This window comes from Anthonomus grandis, chromosome 15, assembly GCF_022605725.1.
Source record: "Anthonomus grandis grandis chromosome 15, icAntGran1.3, whole genome shotgun sequence".
Lineage (NCBI taxonomy): Eukaryota > Metazoa > Arthropoda > Insecta > Coleoptera > Curculionidae > Anthonomus > Anthonomus grandis.
This window is the reverse complement of record NC_065560.1, coordinates 9,157,583-9,182,678: the sequence shown is the minus strand read 5'-3', so window position 1 is coordinate 9,182,678 and position 25,096 is coordinate 9,157,583. Positions and strand designations below refer to the sequence as shown.

Sequence of the window (25,096 nt, the reverse complement as noted above, 5' to 3'; positions counted from 1 at the left end):
ATCCTAGCCATGATCATATGGGTCATGAATGCTACTTTAATCTTTAAAAAAAAATAATATCAATGATTTGGTGTATTATGAATTCTATTATAATTTGGCGGTTGCCGATTATAGAGAACTACCCTGCTGCTGTTAACTGATCGGAATGTCTGGTTATTAAAGGAATGATTGGTAACTTATTCCATCAAATTCGTTCCATAGACAACGATCAACAAGAAATTGGTCCACGTACCAAGGTGCAAACCGGATCAGGAATAATAGAACGACTAATTATAGAAGAGGAAAAAGAAGGCAATTGCAAAAGAGGCTTAATTGAAACTAGATGGGTAGGCCACACAAAACCAGCATTGGCCAGCATGGAATCAACTGCTGAATCAAATATAAATAGTGTCACTGCATCCTTTGGAAGATAATGGAAAGAGAAAGAGAAAGAGAAAGAGAAAGAGAAAGAGAAAGAGAAAGAGAAAGAGAAAGAGAAAGAGAAAGAGAAAGAGAAAGAGAAAGAGAAAGAGAAAGAGAAAGAGAAAGAGAAAGAGAAAGAGAAAGAGAATCTTGTGTAAATTTTTTGATCCAGCCGATCTTGCAAGCCATGAATAATATTTACATGTATATTTTTAAAACGTTGCAAGAGTCTATTATTTTCCTCACTTTTACGCTTCTTTTTGTTCGTTTTTACTGTTCATCATTCTAGGTACCTTTTATATAATTTATCAGTTGTTTATTTTTAAATTAAAACTAATTACTTATATTTTACCTTACGATTAGTTTAATGAGTTGTGGATCACATACGCCCTCTTTTGTTCATTGTGTTATTAGATTTTTAGCCGCAGTACAGTCGGCATTACCTACTTGATATTTTCTTTTATTGTATTATTTTTGGAAGGCTGTTTTAGTTTGATTTAAGTGAAAATAAAATATTTTTAACTTTGAATTGATTTTTGGCTTGTAATTATATTTATCGTATTCTATGATCAAATATCAAAAACTTAATTGACAATTCATTTATAATGTTAAAAATCCTACATAAAAAAATCTCTTTCTGCCTATTTTATAATTTTTTATTTTTTCGCCATACGATTCTTTACTTTCACGTAAAATATTAAAAGTCTTAAATTGCGTGTAGCTTTAAGTATATATTTTAAGATGTGCGTTAAAAACATAATTTATATTTAATTTGCAAGACCTTTAAGGTTTGCACGTGATACGATTAAATTTTAAACATTTTAAGCTAAACATGTATAGACCGAAATACGTTTTTTTAACTTTTGCATTTTTTAAATAAATATCCTAATTTCACATTTAATCGGTAATACAGCGCAAGTTACAGTTGATATCTAAGTTTCAAAGTCTACATTATTTTATCTAATACTTGTTTAATCAAAGACCATGAATTCCAAGCATCTTCATTAACTGAGAGAAAAAAATAGTAACATTGAAATATAAAAAATTTAGAGTAAATGTAAAATAAATTGTTTTTAAAAATTGTTAAAAAATACCTATTTGAAGTTCTCTATTAAGGAGCACTTCATTTGAATTAAAAACTAACTCAACCTAAACTGAACTAAGCTGGTAGCATATAGTACGTGATCTACACTCTAGAGTGAGAGACTGACTTATTAAAATTAAATATGAAAAAACAAAAAAGTGAGTATCTAGTCTTTAGCTGCTTAGCGTCTACTCTTGTGGCTAATTGTTTATGGTTATCAAAAACTTCGTGTTAGGTGCATCTACTGTTCTTTAAATCGAGGACCTTCACATTTTATCAAATTACATTTACTAATGAAGAGTACGACGATATTGTCTTCATTTATGGATAAGCTGACGGTAATAAAGCTTTGGCGCGGTAGTTGTACAAGCAGCGTCATCCCGATCGGAAACTATTAAAATTTAGAGTATTTCAAAACACCTTTCGTTAGGTTAGTGAAGTTGGCATTTGCAATAATGTCAACCTGTAATAATAATGTCAATACTGGAACCATTTACCGCGATTCCTACGGCACGCGTCAGAAAAGTAGCTGCAGAACTTAGCCTTTCTGAATGGAAGGTGTGAGCAAATATGGTGTGGCGTTAACTTTACAGTGTTACTATTTTGCCAAGAGTTTGCAGACGGTAGCTCAGAATTATTGGAGGCTTGGGAATGTTTGAAGGTTCACTTATGTCTGGCTATTAAAAAATCTAAACTTGATTATAACTAATAAATAAGAGGGCGCCACACACGTCTTTTTTATGAATGAAAGAAAACTAAGAAAAAGACTTGGTATATAGGTTTCAAGTAACAATTAAATGACCCTGGATAAAGTAGATTTAAAGAGGCAAAAAAAATATCTTAACAATACAACCAAATTATATTTACATCAAAGATATGTATACACATCATGTTCTAATCTGTTAAATGTTAATAATTTATTATGAATTAAAATATGAATAATGTTGATATGATTAAAGTAAGTTTGACAAAAGTAACATTTAAATTATGATTTCGCTACTAGGTAGATTTCAGCACTTGAAAAATAAATTGCAATTATTAAAGTTTTTTGTATATATTTGTAGTACGCAGGGGAAAGTTCATGAATTTCATGAAAGTTCATGAATCATGTTCTTGAACCTTTTTACCTATGGCATATCAGCCTTAACCGTGTCATATCTACTTAAGTACCAAAAAAGGTACTAAAAAATACTGAACAAAAAATAACTAATATTATAGATAAGAAATTGACGTATTAAATTATATTTATATATATATATATATAAATAAGTGAGATAAATCTATGGTTACTAATATTTAAATAAATGGAATAGACTGGCCTGTATATTCCTCCAAGAAATTCTCTAAGAAATGAACGGCTGGCCTTCAAATTCGAGGCTGTAAATGTATGCCATTTATAGCTCAGCTATCTGGACTGGGGATGACAGCTCTGACTCCAGCTCCACCGCTTTCAGCAATTTCTCGGGGAAATCAAAAGCTTGCAGTCATCAAAAATTGAAGAAAAATAAGGAAGAAAACACTTTCGATAAAAAAATTTCACTGTCGATAAAAAAATGAATGGCGTTAAAAATGTGACACACTCACCTTGCTAAGTTTCATTATCTATCCATTAAAATATTGGGCATCCTGCACCAGAATTATGAAATAAACGGTTCCCTAAAGGAACAAGATTAAGGACTATAAATTACAAACCATATTGGCCACTTCCTACTTCACAAACTTCGGAAATAAAAAACTGGCCTTTTACGTCTTTTTTTTTTTACTTTCTCCTGAGCTTCTACTTGCGACACGGGAACAAGTCCTCGAAAAATGGATCCAGTACCGACTAAATAAGTAACGACCCCACCTCTCATCTGAGCTGTCAATGTTAGCCAATCAGAGAAAACATTAATTAAGACCAATAAGAAAAGTGAAGGACCGTCGACAGAAAGCGTGAATAATTAAACCAGGAGAGTGATCCGTTACAGTAGTAATGTGTCATCGACAGTGTGAATTTAAAGAAATATGAATAAAAGTTGACTGAAATTATTAATGTAATTATTGAAATTAATGAAATATCAATGGAGCGTTAGTGGACATAAGGAATAGAAAAATAAAACGCTACAATGGAAAATATCCCTTTTATCGTACCAGACTGGGCTTACAAGTAGAAGACTCTACAAGAAGAATCCGATTTTGCCGATTTTTGTTGCAATTGCAATGCAAAGTTACGGAAAATACCAGTGATTTGCTTGGCAGGTCTTTGCCTTATAAAAACACTATCAGAATGTTTTAATTATTGGTAACAATAGCACCTGCCCAGCAGATGGACATCGAAGACGTATAGTTTTTTAAATGTATTTTGTGGACACATGAGTCCAAATTTTTAAAGGAAGGGATTAACAATTTCCATAACACTGGCAAAGGAAACTTTCATTTTAGAGCAGATTTTTTGTCAACGTGTGGTCTGGAATAATAGGCAGATCTCTTATTGGGTGACATCTACCAGAGCATTTAGATAGAGCCAATTATTTACAATGTATGATGATATTGTTGGTATTCTAGCAAAAACTGGACTCTTGGAATAAGTGGTTATTCAGCGCATTGTAACTTGGCTATTAGAGATCACTTGAACGACTGTTTTCGATGCCTTAACTGTCCTGAATTTCAAGGCTTGTATTAGAAATAGCGATCCACATTTTGAGCATTAAAAATAACTGTAATAAATAAAATTGAGTTTTATTACACACTAAAACTTGAAATTACTTCACAATAAGATGGTCCATAATAGAGAAGATTCGGCGAGTTGGCCAGATATCGGCAAGGGGCGCGTTTTTTGAAAAAGGTCTGAATGATGAAAGCAATTTCATTTAAACATTACATAAAGTATTGCACGAATATTTTTTACATTTTAATATCTCAATTTTTTCTTTCAGTTAACACATATGCTTGGATTTTACGGTATTTCATTAAATACGTATTGCAGAAAAAGAAATAAAATTTTGTGACAATAATAAAACGCGAGAAGCGATTTGTATAACGTGTACACAGATCATGTTTTTGTTCGTTACTTATAGGAAACCGCATAGAGGCGAAATTTTGCAACCTCGCGCGTGTACGAGTGCCTGCTACAGAGCACCGCCCCGGCTGGCCCGAGGACGGGTAAACATCTGACTTTCGTGGGAGCTGCGTCGTTTGGCGACAAAATGTCCCAAAATATTACGCGAAAATCCAGGCATTTTTAAAATATTTATTCTAATGCGGGTTTTACAGACATAACAATGTGTAAAACCCGCATAGAATTGTAATCTTAAAATGTTTAATATGCTGTGTTTTGCATAATGAAAATTAAAGCGTTATTTTAATAAAATAAAAAATATCAACTCTGATAAAAATATAATAAAAAATCAGAAATAAAACTCTAATAAACAAACTTAACAACATATCATTTTTTAAATAAAAGGCTCAAATAAACCGCCTTCTTTCGCTAAACAAAAACTTAACCTATCGTAAAAGCTATTTCGCACCTCCAAAAGAGTTTCAGGTAAAATAGAATTGGCACCTTCGACAATTTTATTTCACAACTCCTCTAAATTTGTTGGCCTACTAAATTCATGCTTGTAAATGATCTGCTTAAGGTAACCCCACAGATAAAATTCATTTGGAGACAAATCTGGAGATCTAAGAGGCCATTTAATATCGCCAGTCCCACTAATAAGGCGGTTAGGAAAAGTATTTGTTAAAAATTCTTTTACCCTAGCCGCGTTATGAGCAGGACAGCCATCTTGCTGAAAATAAACCGATCCCAGGTCTACATCAGGTAGGATTTGAATGGCAGGAAGAACTTGGTTTTGCAGCAACTCAATGTACTTTTGGGCGTTTAAAGTGCCATCAATAAAAAATGGCTCTATAACATTGTCGCCCAAAATACCTGCCCTAACATTCAATTTCTAAGGATACTGGGTACGAAACTGAAAACTTCTGTGCTCGTTTTCCTGAGACCAATAACGAACAATGGAAGAATTGTGTTTGCCATGTAAAGGAAAAGAAGATTCATTAGCAAACAAAATATTTTTTAAAAAATATTCGTTTTCATTTGCCTTTTTCATCATGGTTTCACAAAATTCCATTCTTCGCCACTGGTCTTCAGGAAATATTTCCTGAGTTTTTGAATACTTGAAACATTTGTACCCATATTTTTTCCAAATACGAGCAACACTTTTGTTGCTCATTCCCAGTTCCTCTCTAACACTTCTAGTGGACCGTGTCGAATCAAGTTCTAGGGTACTGCAAACCATTTCTTCCCGCCGTTCTATATCCTGGACCACTTCAACAGGTGGTTCTTGACGTTTTGTGTGGCATTTTTTACAATCTTGAAGACAAAAAGATGTCTGAAAATTTGTAACCACATTTAAAACCGTTTTTGCACAAGGAATCGGTCTATTCTCAAAAGTCACTGAAAACAAATCTCTACATTGTACGGCCGAATTGCCTCCATAAAACGGCCGAATTGTCTCCATAAAACCATTTAATTAGTTGAACTCTTTCGGAAGGGGTATAAACAGCCATAGTGAAAAAAACACGAAAATAACGCTCAAAAATTATTAATGCAACGTGCAGTAACACAGCAAAGTGAGGTCTGCTGACTCCCGGTTCAAAAAATAAAAACGAAAAATTCTGCCGACTGCAAGCCGCAACCAAGCGGTGTTGCCATTATTTTGGGTAATACGTAGCTCACGATAACACGATCTGTATATTTTTTCACTAGCAAAGCGCTTTCGGCTAACAAATAGCCATCATCAGTGCTACCTAAAAGATGCAAAGAATATAGTTTTAAAACTTCAGTAGAATTATCACACTTATTCGACTCAAAATAAATGATAAAGAACAAAAATAACAAAAACTCTCTCCCTAAAAGCATAAAATATGGTGACAAACCTTATTTTAAATAAACAAATTTAGCCAAACGTACGTCACAATTTAAAAATTATTAATATTTGTAAAATTCAAAAGTTCTGTATCTATACAAATCGCTTCTCGTATTTTATTATTGTCACTATTTTTCTACGTGTACACAGTCACTCTTGCAAGTTAAAATAAATTTTGAAACTTCAATTGTAACTTCTGCCGTTTAAGTGTGAAATTTGAGTGTTTATTGGAAAAAAATTCAAAAGTAGGAATAAAATAATTAAGAACGGATTTCGACCTATACATTATTATGTCTGGTTTAAAATTCGTAATTAGGTCAGTTTATTATTCCCTTCCCCAAGGACTGAACCTACCTTCCAGACACCTTGTATAACTATAACAGAAAATGTGCAAGTGATAAAAAGATAACAGATATTTATTCTATTTTGAAATTTATAGATATAAAACATATACAGATATAAATTATAATAATTTTTAAATAAATAATTAAATTTTAATAATGATTTTATAAAAACAGAGTTACAGGGAATCCTTTAGTTTTATTGAAATTCAAGGCTTTGTGGCTCTAAAAGTTTAAATTTAAGTTTAGTTTAAGTATAACGTACAAAAGCCATATTTATTTTTGATCTTTTACAAAGTCATGACTGTTGTGCATATTTGCATAACGGTATTACTGAATGAATCATTTATTGTCAAAAAATTTTACAATTTGTAGACAAAGCTGATAACTAAAGTAAAACACAAAAACAAGCAAAACACACAAAAATAAAATAAAACAAATATACAAACTTATACAAATCAATAATTGTATGTGGTCAAAAGTATGAATAAATAAACAAAACACTACATAGCTACTAGCTATATAAAACAGTACATATAAAGACAATAAATCAGTCTGTATGTGTGAAGTTAAAATTAAGTATTAAAAAAATCTCTTCAGTAGGAATGATTTTAATGCCTTACGGAAGGTAGGAAAAGATATGATGAACTTGATGTTTAATGGCAAATGATTGTGCATTTTTTTTGCTTTGTACAATATAGAGTTTTTTACCAATTCTGAATGTGGAGTAGGCAGATATAAATCATACTCCGCGTTTCTGAGATGATAATTATGAGATGGCCTATCTGAATTTGATGAAACGTGCTTGCGAATTAGACAAACGGACTCATATATAAGTAGTGACGGTATACATTTTTTTAAGAAATCCTGGCAATGAGCTCTATTATTAAGTCTAAGTGTATAACGCAAAGCTCTCTTTTGAAGTCTGAAAATTTTGTCAAATTGAGTGACACACTTCAAAAAGGAAAGGCGTAACGAAGGTGTGATTCAAAGAGGGAAAAATTCACTGTTATAGAGGTTGAGAGGCTAAGCTCCTTGGAAATTGATCTTAGTGCAAAACAAGCGAAGCTTAATTTTCTTGTTAAAGGGTTAATGTACATGTCCCATTTTAACGACTTGTCAACAGTAAGCCCCAAAAATTTCACTGAGTCGGCTTCGTCAAATGTTGCGTTCTCGAGTACAAAAGATTGCAAATTATTTTTATAGGACAAAAATTTAGTTTTGGAGATGTTAAGGCAAATAAGATTAGAGTCGCACCATGCTTTGATAGAAGTTAAGTCACTTGATATGATTTTATGAAGTTCGGCAATATTGCTCCGGGTTGCTCCAGGTAAAACTAGTATCATTCGCGAATAGGCAGGTTCTTCCTTTAATATTCAGAATAGCGATATCATTGATAAATATGAGAAACAAAATAGGGCCAAGCACTGAACCTTGAGGCACTCCACATTCTATTGGCTTGCAAGAAGACATCGTAGTAACAATCCTCACAAACTGACTCCTGTTATTGAGTTATGATTTAAACCATTCGAGGGGCATACCTCTAAACCCGTAGTGTTGCAACTTTTTTATTAAGATATCATGGTGTATGCAATCAAAAGCTTTAGAAAAATCACACAAGATTGTTGCCGTAGGATGTTAGTTCTTTAAGCTACAGTATACATTATATTAAAAAGGGAAAACATAGCATCATTTGTGCATTTGTTATTTAAAAATTCAAACTGTTGAGGAGTGAGTATTTTAAATTTTAGTAGAAATGATAGAAGCCTTTTTTTCACTAATCTTTCAATCATTTTTAATAGTGTGGGGAGAAGGGCAATTGGGCCATAGTTAGAAGACTGATCTTTATCTCCTCCTTTATGTAGAGGGATTATTATTGTTTTCTTAAGGCAATTGAGAAAAACTCCTTTTTGAAAAGACAGTTGATTAAATTTGTAAGATAGTTTAATGTACACTCTGGCAGGTTTAGAAATATGTTCAACGTGTTTCCATCGGTTCCAGAAGAGCTCTTATTTTCGATTTCCCTAATCGTACTGCGAAGCTCAGGCAATACAATTGGCGTAAAGAAAAAACTGTGTAAATTCTCATCTGCACTAGAAATATAAGAAAGTGGATCGTGGGTAGGAGCTATGGTACTTTTATAATACCTACTTTTAAACTTTTTTATTGAATTTTTGACCTAAAATGGTCAAAGTTTAAGAGGAAGGTGTGGGTAACTACACTCAAAGATGAAAAGTATCTTTTTTATGGTACCCTGGATGACTTACATAAAGAAGACCCTGCCAAAGAAATCCAGTTTTACCGCTTTTTGTGGAATATGAAAATCGAAGACTTGTCGTTTTTTAAAAGTATTTTATGAACAGTCGAGTTCAAATTTTCGAGGTATCCTAAGGTTCTAAGGTTATAAAGCCTTACATTTTTGAAGTATTAAGCAGCACTCTTATTAGGCCATATAAACAAAGCTATTCAAAGTTCCTGCAAAATAACCCAATAATCTAGAATGGGGCGAAAAGAGTCAATCATCTTCGAGCAAGATGTTTGTCCAGTGTACTGGACCTTGACTTTCATAAATTACTTGGACAACTATTTTTCAGAGGATTGGATTGCCTAAGGCAAAACTTTTCCTTCGTCTCTTTTATCACTTGACTTAACTTCTCTGGATTTTCAAGTCTGGGGTCGTGCAAAGGAGCTTGTATACACAAGAGAGATAAAAACGAGGGAAGAATAAGTTGGCAGAGTCAATCAGGCATTTGAAGAAAGAAATATATAACTTAATATAAGGGGCAGTAATTAAGCATGTTTTTTTATTCGAGCATCAAACAAAGTATTTTATTTCAATTCTACAATTATTTTTTACGTAAAGCGTCCCTTTTTTTTCTCAGTTAGCACAGATCCTTAGAATTTATGGAATTTGATTAACTAGTAGACAAACAAAATAAATATTTAAACATAGATACCAACAGTAAGTTGCCCTCTATTTCCAAATAAGTGTAAAATTTAGGTAGTTATTGAAAAAAATTCAAATGCTGCATTAAAAAAAATAAACATGGATTTCGCTCTTTTGGCTTCAAATTTAAATTAGGTTAGCTATCATCAAATATATAAAATAGGACAGGTTAGTGAAATCTCTATTAATTACGAATAAACTAAGATCAGAATAGAATATGACTAATTCGAATATTTTGATGTCGACAACGATTAAACAATATAATTGAAAAAATATATATTATTTCAAACAGTATAAAATTATCTAAATGTCAAACAGTACATTTCTTTGTTCATAAAATAATCCAAAAACTGTTTTTTTTTTATATCGAAGAAAAATAAATTAATATTCCCCTTATCATTCCATTTACAGTTCCTTAAACAAACACAATAAATATATCACCACTTCACCCGTCGATATTTATCTGCTATTTACATACAATACCTCAACGTCACATGAACAAATAGCCGCCATCTTGGAAACACATTATACATTACACACGCCACTTAAGCTTATGTCAATAACACGTATAAACTGGCTGCAATTAATTTTAGGAAGAGCTGCTTTTTTTTTAATTAACACTTTTTTGGTCTTTGCATATCCATCTTCTAATCGAAATAAAGAATCATGCAACACTATAACTAAAAATTCTGATTTTATTTTAACACGCCTAAAACTAATCCAACGTCTTTTACACTATTACACAACTTCTAACTCAATAGGGACTAACTTCACACAGCGAATACTATATGTATTCTTCAAAATTCAGCATTCAACTGATACAACTTGGTTATCGTGGCTATATGTTGTTCAGGAAAAGATTAGTATATCTTTGCATGATTAAAAAACCCCCAGATAACCGAAGATATGGTATATCTCACTGGTGAATGTAGATTTTAGGCCTGTAAATACGAATGTTATTTTTTGATATCTTTAGTAAACAGTAAGTAAATGATTATGACATACAAGTAAGTAATAGAAGCGAATAAATAATATTCGCTTAATTTGAGACAAATGGTTCACTTCCTGACGTTCCGAAATATTATTTCCAATATAATCCTACTAATGATTTTACATAGCTCACATGATATCTATATCATTGCCACATAGCATGATATAGATATGCAATATAGACTTCGCACTCATTAATAAGAGATTTAGAAACAGCACCTGAACCTTAAAAACTTATCAAGGGACAGATGTATAATCGGATTATAACCTATAATAGAAAAAATGGAAATTCGACTGAAGAAAGTAGAGAATACACATGAAGGGAGATACGATTGCAAAAGACTAAAAGACGTAGCCACAAACAATCTGATACAAAATGACAGATACTTTGTTTAAAAATAAAAAAAGAGAATCTATGAGCATACAGTTAGAAATAAGGGAAAAAGTGAGAACAGCCAAAAAAACGAGACTCAGTTACAAGAAATGGCCGTTAGGTACAAGAAATAGTTATTTTTAATTAGGTCCCGATAGAATTCATGCTAAAATATTAAATTTGATTAAAAGTAGCGAATCTTAAGTGGCTTACAAAAGTGTTTAATGTGATCTATAATACGGGCGTCGTTCCCACGGAATAGATAATATACAGTCCATTTTTTTATCTCGGGTCATAGGGATTTACGTGTAATATTTTCAACCCCATGTCAGAACCTGTTCTATTTAATCGATAGGATTGAAACTTGGAACAAGTGAAGCTTAAGTTAACCGACTTTAAAAAATCCCATTATTTTTCAAAAAAATTTGCGAGAAACCTATTTAAAATACGTTTTTCTGATGAAAAAGTTGCACCTCGTAACCTTCATTACCTTTACACTTCAAAGCAGGTAGACAAATATCTGACAGTGACACAAAATAATTTCCTCAAAATCTCAAAAATATATTTTCAAAAATCAACAATAAACAAATAAAACCTTTCAAATAAATTGTTCAAAGTGACCTCCAAATTAAGCCAAACAAAAGCCCAGACAGTTGTAGAAATGTCTTTTAACATTTAGGAGCTGCCGGGGAGTAATGGTACGCGAAGCCTCGATAATTCTATTACGAAGTTCTTCGATATTGCTGGGTCTGCCTCTAACAATATTAAACACTTTTGATGATAGATAGCCCCAATAAAAGTTATCTAAAGGCGAAAGATCGGGGCTTCGCACCGGCCATTTAGATGGCCCAAAACGTCCAATCCAGCGTCCTGGGAACGTGGCATTCAAAAACTCGGTAACATTCGCTGCACTATAAGAGGGGGCTCCATCATGTTGAAAAATTATCCTGCCATTTTGAACAGCATTTCCTAATGCGGGAATGACCTGCACCTGAAGTAATTCTAAATATTTTGCAGTATTCGGGCTACCCTCTATGAAAAATGGTCCAATTATTCGATCTCTAAGAATTCCTGCCCACACGTTAAGGTTCTGTCTTGTTTGGGTATGCGTTTCCTGGATGACGTGAGGATTTTCTCGCGCCCATATTCGAGTATTTTGTTTGTTGACTGTCCCATTTGTACAGAAAGTACTTTCGTCTGAAAATAGTATTTTGTTTGTAATTGTGGGGTCGTTGTTAATCCGTTCCATCCACTGTTCACAAAACTGCATTCTAAGAAAATAATCATTAGGCATGAGTTCTTGAACATTTCTAACTTTAAAAGATTTGTATTTTTCTTTTCTGATTGCCTTATAGCAACTACTAGTAAGCAACTATAGCAACTACTAGTAAGACTATTTGTTGGATTTTCTTCAACATCCAAGCATCCCTCCATTTTAAATTCTTTGTCTACTACAGTTTCGGTTCTTTTTCGTTTTAAGTGAGAACTGGCGATGCATCCAATCGTAATAATTTTTTCATGAAACCGTTGTACAGTTGATCTGGACGGGACGAGACGGTTAGGATAAGACACGGCAAAATTATCTAACACTTCTTGCGCCGACATTCCTCTAATGTAGTTTGGGGTCCGTTAAAGTTAAAGGGACGTCTAAAAAACGATTTTTTTTTTGAAAATTTTTACATAGAATGTTGAGTTTGAACATTTTATTGATAAAAAAGTGAGGATGAAGTAAAAAAATGCAAAATTTTAAAAATTATAAAGGATTTTCTACTTATAATTCACAATTACACCCGGCTTAACTACACTCTATTTGCGACTAGGCATCACGTTGACCATTATATATACTATTAATTTAAATTTAAAGCCTTAAGTAACAAAATTCTGCAACTTAGAAGGATTTTCACTTCTTTAGATGATAAACACAAATTTCCACAGGCAAATCAGGAATATCAAATATGTAAATACGGATTTATTCATAAATAAATAAAAAAATTTGTCCTGTCTCATTATAGGTAAGTATTTGTTTATTTATATAATCATAAAATATGCATGCGCATACAAGGTGGGCGCACATGGGGCGGCAGCCCCGTGTGGAGTTGGGATTGCAAAAAGGGATTGGAACTTTGGGTTGGCGTTAAATAGTGGGTTAGGTAGTCGTTTGAGCCCTACTTAGGGAATGGGATAATAGTTAGAAAATGGGAATTATAGGCATAAACACGCGGGAGCCCCGCGTGTTTGTGCCTATAATTCCTATGCCTTATTCCTATTCCTAATGCCTATAATGAATTTTAAGATATTTATTGTTTTGACTATAAGTTAATGTACATTAAACCTCATCGTTATTATTTACCTATTAATAATTAAATATCTTAAATTATGTTTTTTTTTTCAAAATGTATATTTATTATATATAAAATTACATAAAATATCAAATAATTTCAATAAATAATACCTATTTTTTAACACCTGATAAATGTGTTGTATTTATGTAATATAAAATCTAACTATATTATGCCTTTATTATCTAAAATTGAGTCCACAACCAACCCATCCAAGTAAAAAGTGTTCCAGGCAAAACCAAAAAATACTTCTGGGGACGTAGTGAAGCTACTGCCATTTTTGTCAATAAGGCTGTTGTTTTATTTTTCTTGTGTGTAAATTACAAAATATGTAATTAAAATAACCCCCAAAAAGTTCCAAAATTGCCCCAATATATATATTTTTAACTATAGCTAAATCAAGAGCTAAAAACCTTGTGCAAGTTGGCAATAATTACGTATTTAACGTATGTAGAAAAACCTTCATAATTTCCAAAATTTTGTATTTTTTCCAATCATCGTCACTTTTTTATCAATATTTTGACCACACTCAACATTCTATGTAAAAATTTTCAAAAAAAAATCGTTTTTTAGACGTCCCTTTAACTTTACCGGACCCGTAGTTTGAAACCATCTCAATACGTTCCTCCGTAGTATAAATCGACATTTTAAAGAGTTTTTGAACAATTTCAATAAAGCAATTTAAAAATTATTTTGTGTCACTGTCAGATACGAGGTGCAGAAAAAGCAAACTTTTTTATCAGAAAAACGTATTTTAAATAGGTTTCTCGTAAATTTTTTTGCAAAATAATGGGATTTTTTAAAGTCTGTTAACTTAAACTTCACTTGTTCCAAGTTTCAATTCTATCGATTAAACAGAACAGGTTCTAGCATAGGGTTGAAAATATTACACGTAAGACCCTATGACCCGAGTTAAAAAAAATGCACTGTATAAATTTGTTACCCTTTCCAAAAAGGCTAATGCTAGGAAATGTTACGAGTTTCGAGCAATTAGCTTGATGGGACATTTAGTAAAGATATTGCTGAAGATAATTTACAGTAGAATATTTTAACTATGTGAGGAACAAATACCCTACAGCATTTCTAAAGCCAATTCGGTTTCGGTAGGGACTAAAGAGGCTTAAAACTGCGATGTATACGCATGTTTTGTAGATTATAAGAAGGCTTTTTACAATGTGCGACACACGAAAATAATGGAAGTTCTGCAAAAAGCTGGCCTGGCTGGGTAGGATCTAAATGAAGGGGATGCTAAATGGAGAACGATTAAATAATATAAGTTATGCAGATGGTACCGTTATTTTTGCAGATAAAAGCTTGAACAACATTTCTCAGAGAGTCTTTAGAGTTAGAGCTGTCCACGAAAATTCGCCTATTTCAATTCAACGTGTTTTCAATTCTTTTTTATGGAGTCGAACTGTGGATGTTTACGCTGAACTCCTCTAAAACACTTAAGATATTTAAAATATGGATGTACTAAAGAATCCAACAAATAACTTGGTCAAAGAGAATAACCAATACGGAAGTACTAAAAAGGATGAGAAAGAAACATTAAGTCCTGAATATAGTTTAGACTCCAGAAGTCTAATGGGATTCAACGAATTCTTTTATTATCAATGACGAACATAGCATAATTATAAGCCTGTTACAAAAAGAACTAACTTGAAATATCATTGGCCTTAGGATAGTAAAACTACTTTTGCAGAAACTATGGTTCTGATAATTAATTGGATTGATGGTATGGTCTTACAGATATTTTCTTACAATTGGAAAAACTTTATACATCATTTATCCTAAAATTCCTCGGCAAGTCACTGTAAAAAATGGTATCTTCCTGGGGCTCCATGGATTTCGTGACTTAGCTATAAATGCCTTTGGAGCATAAATCCACGTTTGCTCAATTTCTCCATTATAGCCAATTTTTTATGTGGTAAAAGTCGAGTAGCTTTTTAAAGGCAGTAACTTTGATTTGCCTTAATACAGGAACGAAATTTGATTAAGTGCTCCAAAAGAGCGGTGTCAATCACCCATTTGATATTTATAGAAGTTCCAAAATAAACCTTTCTGTTTTCCAGCACCCTTTACTATTTTCGCGAGGTGGTGTAGGCCAGGCTCATGTATATATCAGTCTGATAAGTATATAGGGTGGTCCATTTAACTTGAGACATCGCAATATCTCGAAAACTAAACATGTATCCAGAAAATATTTCATGTGAAGTTCGAATGGTTTCTAGGGGGCCATAAAATGACGTCATTGGTTTGACCTTAAGTAGACGTCTTCAAGGTCAAATGATGGTCAACTTCACTTTTTTGCATAGAAACCTTTATTTTTTTTAATAGTATCTGATTTAGCGTTAAAAAATAAGTAACTTTCATCTGACACTTTTTCACATGCGACCTCTCCTGTTCAAGATATTAATTCTTGATTCTTTTACGATTTTTTTCCTTGACAATGACATCAGAAACAGGAATAGCTTTGGTTCAGCAATTCTTTAATGTTGTTGTGACAAGGCATTGTTGATCAATGATCAATGAAAGTTGTTATAATGCAAGAATTTTCTATAGTGAACAGATCTCACGTGTTTATCCCAGGTATTTTAAGCGATTGTAAAAAAATACTGATAAATAAAGTAAATGAGAAATTATTTTGGTTCACAGTATTCGTTCAAATGTCATTGAAGGGCAAATGTCATTGTCAAAGAAAAAATTCGTAAAAGAATCAAGAATTAATATCTAAATTAAAAAGGAAAGGTCGCATGTAAAAAAGTGTCAGATGAAAGTTACTTATTTTTTAATGCTAAATCAGATACTATTAAAAAAAATAGAGGTTTCTATGCAAAATAGTGAAGTTGACCTTCATTTGACCTTGAAGATGTCCACTCAAGGTCAACCCAATGACGTCAATTTATAGACCCCTGGAAATCATCCAAACTTCACATAAAACATTTTCTGGATCCATGTTTAGTTTTCGAAGTATTGCGATGTCTCAAGTTAAATGGACCACTCTGTATTGATCCACATGCAGCTATTTTATTATATTATTACTGAAAACCTCAATGATTTTTATGATACCTTGGCTGAAAAAACGAGTAGGTAAGTTCACCAAACATTTGAGGCCTCCTGTATGAGACTAAATAACTCCGAAAACTTTAAAACAGTTACTCTTTAATAATATCGAGACTAATCTAATATACTCACGCTTTCGGAATAAGTTTTGTATTCAGGAACTCTCTGAACTGAGTTTTAGGGTTTAAGCCATTTGGCGACAAGATGTACCATAGTAGGAAGAAGATAAAGATAAGGGTATAAAAGTTCTGCTTTACGACACTTTAGAGAGGAAACTAAAACAACTACCCAAAAAACAAGATCCTGCTAGATTTTAATGCTAAAATTAGATAAGAAAAGGCACTGAGACCTCATGTGGGCATGCACAATATCAATTAACAATAGTCTTAGAGTAAGAGTCCAAAATCTTACAGCATCAAATAATATGCTAATAAAGTGCGTTATATTTGAACATAAAGATATACACAAAATGACATGCGGATATCTAATGATGGTGTAACCAGGAACGAAATAGATCACGTTATAATTCATGCAAGGCACGTACGTTATGTAACCAAAGTCGAAGCCAAAATATCTAAAGCAAAGAACAAGCAAACTAATCGTCTTTGTCATGCAGAAAATCTTCAGCAGACCGAGATAAAAGCTCTGTACCAGGAAGAACTAGAGCGACGTATCAGAGAAGTTCAACTAACAACACATAAAGATTTATACAGGCAGCAAGAAAGGTGGTGAAGACTAAACCTAGAAAGCAACGCAAGAACCACTATTATGATGAAGACTGTAAAAATGCCTTGGAGTAGAGAGATACTACTGGACTCAAAATGCCAAAAAGTCCCAGAGATGAGATGAGAACAGGGAAAGATTCAGGGGACTAAGAAAGAAACTGGAAGAAGGAAAGAGAGAAAATGGCAAGACAGAGAGTTAATTGCACTAGAGGAAGAGAGAAAAAATAACATAAGAATATTCTACTAAAAAATACATTGTACAAAGCAGGATTCAGACCCAGAATAAACAACATCTTAAAGAAAGAAAATGGCAATCTAATAACTGAAAAAGAGGAAATATCAAACGTAATTCTTCTAAAACTTCCTTTATCGAAAAAATGTTAGGAAACTACCAGTGCGGTTTCAGAGCAAACAGGTCAACAGCTGTTTACCATTGAGCAATTACTACAGAAGAGTTGGGAATTCAATGAAGACCTCCACCAGATATTTATAGATTTCCAACGGCCATACGACAGTGTGAAAAAAAGAGGGAAAATATTGCATGCAATTGTGGAGTTTAGCATCTCACCTTAGCTGATCAGAGTGACCAGAGCTTGTGAAGCATGTAGGTGCAGATTAAAGTAAGGTGATGATCTCTCAGATGCGTTTCAGGTGCGCACAGGTCTAAAACAGGAAGATGCACTACCACCCAAAGAAGGCCTGGGCATCGGGAATGGTCTAGAAATTATGAAAAACACACTTTTACCTAAGTGTAACAAATTTGAATAATAAAAATAACATTACTTTACGATTGAATTACATTTTAAAAAGATAGAGATTTTAAAAAGAGTTGGAAATTGCTAACTAGTATAACTGCCATAGTTAAAACATGTTTGCTGAATTCAGACACTCTCACCCTATTCTTAACTTCATAAATCTATCTTACTCTCTCAAACAGGTGTATTTTAATCATATATGATAAGCCATCAGTTATCATAGTCTGATTAGCGTTTTGAGTGCGATACTTAAATTCCTTAAAAGGAATTTATCCACTTTTAATAAATGAGCAGCGTTAGACCTCAGAGGTCAACTTGGAAAAGATCCGGACTTGAAATTAATAGACAACTTGGTTTGAGAGTTATGTGACTGACCACAGTCTGCTTGTCAAAATTGATATGACTACGAGTAACGCTTCCATCAGGCGGGTGTTACGTGATAAATAACTTTATCTTTACTACTTTCAAAAAGTTTAAAGATTGAGTGTAGCCGATTATGTCAATGGCTGCTGCATCATGTCCCTGCACAACAAAATTTTTTACGCTTTGTGTTATAGACCGATGAAGCTTCTTTCACAAGAGAGGGTATTTTTAATAGTAGGAGTATCTATATTTTGGACGAAGAACATCCCCAAGCAATTTTTCATAGACAACATCTATCAACGTATGGGCAGGTTAGATTATTATGTTATTAGGTAGCTTTGATTATTATTTAGCTGGACCATACCTTCTACCGAAACGGTTAACAGGACCTATTTACCGGCGTATCTTGGAGGAAGTTCTTCTTGAAAATGTTCCAATAAAAAAGGCTCGACAGCAAATGTGATTTCAGCATGATAGAGCGCCAGCTCACTTTGCTGGACAAGTACCTACAGTTTAAGGTGGAGCAGTTTCTTGACCTCCTAGGTTACCCGACTTAACGTTGCTAGATATTTTCTTGTAGGGACTTATAAAGTATTTGATCTACGAAACTCCAGTAGAAACAAAACAAGACTTATTTGGACGAATTATAGCAGCATTTAAAATCATGCAAAACGAGTGTTAAATTTTTAGTCAATCCGGCCGAAATAATGTGCAACATTTAAAACATCGGTGTATTTAGGTTGGAGGAGAACTATTGTGATGATATTAAGTACAAATTTCAAAAATTAAATGCAATAAATCCTTGACGTCGTGACATTTTTTCTTTACTGAAATGTTTTTTCCTGTTGCACTAAATGACCCTAGAAGTTTGATAGCATAGTTCTTAAACATCCTGTAATATATATCAATGCTATCTTGAAAGTGTACTATTTATCCCAAGCACTTGCGTATAACTTAAAATAAAACCTATTATTTTACTTTATGCTAGAGTTCTTAATATTTTGTAAACAAAGTGGAATATACTCTACTCGTGTTTAACCTCATCTCTCACTCACCGTACCATTAAGGCATATGATACTATAGAATGGGCTTTATCAATTTAATGCGACTTTATTATTGATGTTTTTTCTCTACCACATAACTAAACAGAATGTTATATTTTATTTTGTTTTTGCTCTTGCATTGACTTTATTGGGAAACAAATTTAGTAAACGAAAACACGCAGTTAAACGTTATTTAAGTATAAAGTATATTTTATTAAAGTATAAAGTTATATTTTATTTTGTTTTTGCTCATGCATTGACTTTATTGGGAAAAAAATTTAGTAAACGAAAACACGCAGTTAAACGTTATTTTCCCGGGTATATTTTGCAACGGCTCTGAACTCTTATCTTGTTTGATTTACGCGTTATGTTTGAGCTGTTGCACAAACCAACCTACTTTATTAGGGCTTTCAGCTGTTTACATATTCGATACGCCACAGTCCGTGGATGGTGGTTTAACCCACAAATTCCAAGTGCTCAACTCGAAGAATGTAGGAATTTTTAGTCTGCGTACTTTTTAAAAGATTGAGTGTAAAAATTATACAGGATTTTGACGGTAGTAGCAACATTTATATGACTGTAATGATTTAATAGGAATTTAATTGTAGTTAGTCGAAGAATTTTAGTAAGGATAAAAGTAAGCGATTTTTTCTAACTGAAATTTAGGCACATACATTAATATAGAGGAGCTAAATAGCTTTAATTTGTTATTACCAATAACTAAATTTTTAATAAGTAAAGGATCTTGACATTATTGGTAACTATAATCTATATCATTAGCACTAGAAAAAACTTTTATAGCTCTTTTTCCTAGACTAATAATTTATCGGTTAATTTAGTCTGTATAAATCGTAGTATCCATAAATAATTCGCCATGGTTTTAGTGTTGATATATTGTTCGGAAGCACTTAAATTAACATAAAATTGAAAAATAAGAATAATCCAATGAGCCATGAAAAGGACTATATTAAGAGTTACATTGCAAAATAAGATCCGGAATGAAGAACTACGTAAAAGAACAAAAAACTTAAATTGAAGAAGGTTGTATTCAAAAGAAACATGGTACACTTCGTTAGATATATGAGAATTTTATATTTCCAAAGCTACTGTCTTTACGACAAAAGTGATAGCTTATCGATACAGAGTTGCCACTTTAAGACTTTCGTCGTCAATTCAATTATCCGTAAAGAGTCATAGAGACACAATAGTGTACACAAAATAAATTTACTTTCGTTTAAATGAGGAGCAAACTTGCAAAATGCGGTTTGTCCAAAATTGTAAATTTTCAGGAAACATCAAAAACTGGTGCTACGAATCGGTCGTACTTACCGAGGACTTTTACCAAAAAATTAAGAAAATTTAGGATAAGTAAATACTAGAATGGCAGACTAGAAGAAGCAAAAGTAACTTTGGTATTTTAGAAAAACATGTGGACAAAATGCTATTTGCATGTCTATTATAGTGGACAAAATGCCTTTTGATTGTCATTTAGAAGAAATTTTTGGGTAAAATTACCACCAAAAAAAAAAGAACCATTTTCTTTAAGCGGTATTTTTATTTTTTAACAAACTCAAATTAAATTAACATCTTCCGTATCGTTACAGTCACAGTCCTCACTTTCTTCAAGATTGGATTCAACCTCACACTGGCCTTCTAAAATTGGAGCTAACCATTCCAATTCTGGATCCTGATTCCAGTTTTCTCCAGATAATGATGCCAATAATTTTTTCCTTTATTTTATGACCCAAACCTTATTCCTGTAATTCTATTTGATCGAATCTTGCTCGTGGTTTTAGGAGTGATTGAAACTTTTTTGTCTCATCTGAATTGCGATATAGTAACTCAGTTTTCAGCAAAATATTATGGGTGGAACTTTTTTTCTTTTACAAAAGTCTTCGACAAGAATGAATGCCAGTCACTTTTTTCAGATGCAGCAAAGGTTTTTTTATGTCAAGTAAATGCCAGTCAGTTGCAAGTTTTTGTACACCACCCACTTTGGTGTTGATATCCCAATATTGATCTGGAGTTTTTATAATACTATGAGACCTTAAGCTTTTTTCAATGCGTCCAAAGATATGATCGGCGGGGAGATAAGAGTGACCTCTAATTGGAAATATAATTTCTATGTCCCTAATCTGCTCACATAAAAACGTTTGAAGCCAAAACATTAAAGCATGCACAGCATGATTATTTTTATTTTGTCCTCCACACCCATTTGCAAAAAAACGGATTTTCGTCGCATGGTCTGGAAATGTAAGTTTTATCAAAAAATCGATAAGAGCGGAAGATATCTCAGTCGCCCCTCTACTTGCTTAGTGCTCCATCCACGTATTAAATACTGGGCCTTTACAATTAAGTTTGGTAATGCAAAAAAAGTATATTGACAGCTGTTGGGCGTAAAATGCTTCCTGAATAAGGACCTTGGGTAATACCTGAACTTGTTGCAGATCAAAGCAATATGAAATGGTATTGGGATTTTTAACTTTCATTAATTTATGAAATTGTGATGCACAAAATTTATGCACTTTTAGTTCAGTAGATAACTTTTGTTTTTGTGTAGCAATTTGAGACATACCAATTTTGGTTTGTGTTCTAACGTAGTAGCTACAGACATCAGTAGCGGGACTACCGAATCCTATATTAAAGTATTTACTAAACACCCGGCTGAAATATTTGTAATTTACTTTCAGATTGTTTGGTGCTTTTTTGTTATATAATTGCCCAAGTATAGAAATGTTGTATTCTGATGATACATAAATCCGTCGAGAATTTTTTCTTTCATAGTGGCTTTCCTTTCCTTGTAACTGAATAATAAAAGATCTTACAGCATTCAGTTTATCCACAAACTTAAAAGTGCATCTATCCCTTCCCCTTTTTTCTGTTAAAACTGTTTTCCCACTTTGCACTTTCCTGCAAATGGTATTCACCCTCCAACATTGTAAACAGCCATTATAAACTTCTGACAAACCTGCAATTTTTGTTGCTTAACGAAAACCTAAAAAAAATTTGGTGAAACATTCAAACTAAAAAACTAATTTATTACCTACTATTTAATTTTAGTAGGTAAAAAACAATTCAAATCCTTATTTTTTTTAAATAAAAATAAATATATATAACAGCGTGGGGATTTAAGCACTTTTAGTTTAACTTACGCAATATGTTACTGCAAAAGTGTGAGGTTTTCCATCAGACTTGCGATACCTTTTTCGTTTAGGTATATCTAAAGTAATGTAACTGGCGAAAATTCAATCTTATTGGATTTTCTATAAAAGACTTCCCGAAGTTTAATTACATATTCTCGAATCACTTGCTGACATATTAAATTTGAATTATTTTAATGGTTGCAAGCTATATCAAATTGCTCTAAATCGGGATCTTGGTTTGAATACCTTAAAATAGTATAAAGTCGTAACAAAAAGAAATAAGTATTAAAAAATAAATTCATACCTCACTTGTTTTTTTCTTTCCCTAGTTGTCAAATTAATTTGTCGCTTTCTGGTACCCCGGTCACTATCACCAACAATGTTCTTACCATCTACAGACTCCATTGTGATTTAAACTTCACGAAAAAGTTATGAAACAAACACAAAATACTTGCACATAAACTAAAACCACACCGACAGAAACTAGGTTATGAAACAAACATGTTTACATCTGGACCAAACGCGATTTGTTTGTCTTGTGGACAAAATACTTTTTGTTTGTCTAAAGGTGATGGACTAAATGCATTTTGCATGTCTAGGGGATTTTCGCAATATATTTTAAGTGGTACAAAATTCGATTTGAACATCCAAAGTGATGTGAAATGATAGAAATTCGGTTAAATAATGTTGCGCCACCTTTAGTTCAAAATGTGAAAATTTGGACAAACTGCGTTTTGCAACTCTGCTCCTCAAATATAAGTCCCAGTATGTGAGTCATAATTTTAATTTTCTTAGGCGAATAAATCTTTGTATTCGTAACAAAGGGAAATATTTTAAACAATTTTAAAAAATTCATATTGATTATTAAATTAATTTTGTGCTTAAATAAAAGAACTAATTGTTTTATTTAAATATACCTTTGCAACATCGAACATCTAAAAACCGAATTATCTTGAAAACTTTAGCCCTTTTTGTTTAAAATTGATGAATAAATTGTTTTGTTTTAACAAAAAAAGTAAGAAACTACACTGAAAACAACAGTGAAGTTTTTAAACTATTAGAAGTAGCGGGTGAAAACTCTGATGACCACAGTACTAGTAAAAGGGTGCACGAGCTTATATTTTTAAAAATTCGATTTTTATTTTTTTACTTTACCGTCCTGTAGGTCGAAATTGGAGCAATTTCGGACTAAAGTAAGTGTCTAATCGGCCTATTTTGATATCAGGAATATGTATTGAGAATTTGTAAAGACTTTTTGGGGCTTTGGGGGTATATTCTATAAAAATTAGTAATTTATCTTCTTTTTGCTTCACTGGAATTTTCATTATATTTGTAATCTGCGGTTTTTCTTTTATGCAATAGTCAATAATGGAAACCATTTATTTTTACATTGAGTACTCTTTTTTGCGTTTGTGATCATAGTAGTTTAGCTTATTCTATTAAAGAGTATTTTGACTTTTTATTTTTGTTCTTTTTTTATCATTTAAAAAGAGTTATAACTAGTCCTGGGGATTCTTATTATGATCTCATCGATAAAATTAATTCCTTTCTTAGTCTTTAATCTACGCAGCCTTCATCTATTTTAATACCAATCATATCCTGCTGTGCTAAATAGCTTATCATGATAACCTTTCTTGGATTAAATGATTAGGTTATTAAGTTCTTTCCAAAAAATTAAAGAAGCCAAGGAAATTGTAAATAAGGATTTCTTTATTAAATTCAATTTTTGTATGTCAATTGAACACATGTTTATATAAGTATATAAAAATATATTTTACTTCATATGCGTATGACCTTCATCGTTTTAGAATAAATACTTACATAAATAACGTAAAAAATCCCTTTTAAAACTAAATTCACTACAACAGGAACCAAAACCGTTTAGCTACAAATATAGACACTGACTCAACGACTTTCAACCGCTGACCACATAATTTCCATCCGAAAACGATAACTGAAAGGCAAAATTAAACTTTTAGGTAGCAAAGACGGTGTTGCACTGATTATATCGCTTAACAGGTCTTGTGGGGTAGCAGCCAACCAAGATTAGAATGTTGACAATATATTTTGATAAATTTTATAACACCAAGATATGATAGTATATCTACCGTATTATTATAAGGTTGAGGCCGCATAGATAATGGATTTTAATCTAATATTTAATAAGGAATCTCCTTTACCGATAAGATCATTAGCAGCATCCCCCTAGACCGGTTAATAAACACCCTATATTATTTAAAGTTCATCTACTATGATAACAAAAGTTGGCAGTGGGGTGTACGATGTTCGGGTCATGTCCTCCATTTTGTGTATTTGATCAGTGAGATGGCGCTCGTGTGACGTAGCCACATTATGTGTTATACTCACCTGAACTGATATGCGAGTAAACGACATTTGAGTCCCGGGTGTTACGGTATAAAGATATCAAAGCTTTATCAGAGTACTTATCTTTGTGATAGTGTGTTGTGCGGTTTTTTGGATATAATATTTATTATTATTATTATTATTATTATTATTATTATTATTGGATGTAAGTATTATTTAAATATTTTGTTCTAATCATAAAGTAAAATTTTATGCAGAAGCTGGTTAAAACGAGTTCATTTTTTGCAAAATTTTAA

At 32.4% G+C, this 25,096-nt stretch overlaps 1 protein-coding gene and 1 long non-coding RNA gene across 4 annotated transcripts in view; one reads left to right on the top strand and one right to left on the bottom strand.

Moving 5' to 3' along the window:
• The window catches only part of LOC126745188 (uncharacterized), a 71,977-nt gene extending 47,299 nt beyond the window's left edge, over positions 1–24,678 (bottom strand). The window contains exon 1 of the long non-coding RNA XR_007663456.1: positions 24,297–24,678. This is a non-coding gene — a long non-coding RNA (uncharacterized LOC126745188). The remainder of the gene's footprint in view (positions 1–24,296) is intronic.
• A 6-nt stretch (positions 24,679–24,684) lies between these two features.
• The window catches only part of LOC126745184 (transcription factor elt-1-like), a 34,409-nt gene continuing 33,997 nt past the window's right edge, over positions 24,685–25,096 (top strand). The window contains exon 1 of one of the 3 annotated variants that reach the window (XM_050452916.1): positions 24,685–25,005. The gene's annotated coding sequence lies outside the window, so the exon portion shown is untranslated. The remainder of the gene's footprint in view (positions 25,006–25,096) is intronic. The other 2 variants (XM_050452915.1, XM_050452917.1) reach the window with 2 other exon arrangements.